The sequence below is a fragment of the Bos mutus genome, unplaced genomic scaffold (assembly GCF_027580195.1).
Source record: "Bos mutus isolate GX-2022 unplaced genomic scaffold, NWIPB_WYAK_1.1 CTG568, whole genome shotgun sequence".
Lineage (NCBI taxonomy): Eukaryota > Metazoa > Chordata > Mammalia > Artiodactyla > Bovidae > Bos > Bos mutus.
Window position 1 is genome coordinate 2,049 of NW_027220049.1, and position 1,213 is coordinate 3,261.

Sequence of the window (1,213 nt, forward strand, 5' to 3'; positions counted from 1 at the left end):
CCTAAATTTCTCTCCTCGGCGTGCAATCCAGCACGAAAAGTCAGACTCCGAGGAGGCTGGCAAAATCCGTCTGTATCTCCATGTACATGTATGGCTGAGTCCCTGCGCTATTCACCTGAAACTATCACAACATTGTTAACTGGCTATACCCAAATAAAAAATAAAAATTTTAAAGTGAAAAGAAATAAAACCCGTCTGTGTCTCACTTAAAGGGTGAAATTTATACCGCTCTGTCGTGCCCGACTCTTTGCAACCCCATGGACTGTAGCCTACCAGGACCCTCCGTCCATAGGATTTTCCAAGCAAGCGTACTGGAGGGGGTTACTATTTCCTTCTTCAGGGGATCTTCCCGACCCAGGAATCGAACTTGGGTTTCCCGTACTGTGGGCAGACGTTTTACAGTCTGAACCACCAAAGTCCGAGGTCTCGTCTATCGTTCTAAGTAGGTGGATTGCTAAGGTAGATGAACTCATGACGTCACTTCCTCGTCACAGGGGACTCGCCATTGGTCATCGCGACAGGGTGAGGCGGGGCTTGGGTTGAAGGAGAGGCGCCGCCTTAGAAGTCTTGAATGGGGTTGGTTTATGTAAATTTTGCAGCAAAGTGGTACTGTTCCAGGCGAGCCACTTCCCCGGTTACGGAAATTTTCCTGAGATTTTGTTGGATTTATTTTACAAGAGTTATTTGGAGGGCCTGAGAGGTGTGGAAAAGAGAGGGTGCGGAGGATAATGGAAGAATTGCGGGAAAACGGCAAAGTCAGCGTGTGTGTACAGTGAAGCTGTCTAAGGCTGTGCGGGGAGCAGTGGGAAAACCAACTCATACTTACCTGGCAGAGGAGATACCATGATCAAGAAGGTGGTTCTCCCAGGGCGAGGCTCACCCATTGCACTCCGGGTGTGTTGACCTCTGCGATTTCCTCAAATAGGGGAAACTCGACTGCGTAATTTGTGGTAGTGGGGGACTGCGTGCGCGCTTTCCCCTGATAACTAAGTAAAAACTGCAGATTTAACTATCTTTTTTTGTTGGTGGTTTAGTTACTAAATCATACTGGACCCTGAAATACGTTATTTTCTTTTCTGAAGAATCTTCTTGATCCAGAAACGACACACGGGTTTCCTCAGTATATGCAACCGCAAACACGGGGGGACCTGTTGAGCTGACATCTATGGGATCGCGGTGGTCGGACACAAGTGAAGTGAGTTAGCAGCAGCAG

General features: G+C 48.1%; 1 non-coding gene across 1 annotated transcript; it reads left to right on the top strand.

The window, feature by feature from the left end:
• The first annotated feature begins 818 nt into the window (after positions 1-818).
• Positions 819-982, top strand: LOC138987065 (U1 spliceosomal RNA). The gene has a single exon (XR_011463528.1). It is a non-coding gene; the product is annotated as a U1 spliceosomal RNA (small nuclear RNA).
• The last annotated feature ends 231 nt before the right edge of the window (positions 983-1,213 follow it).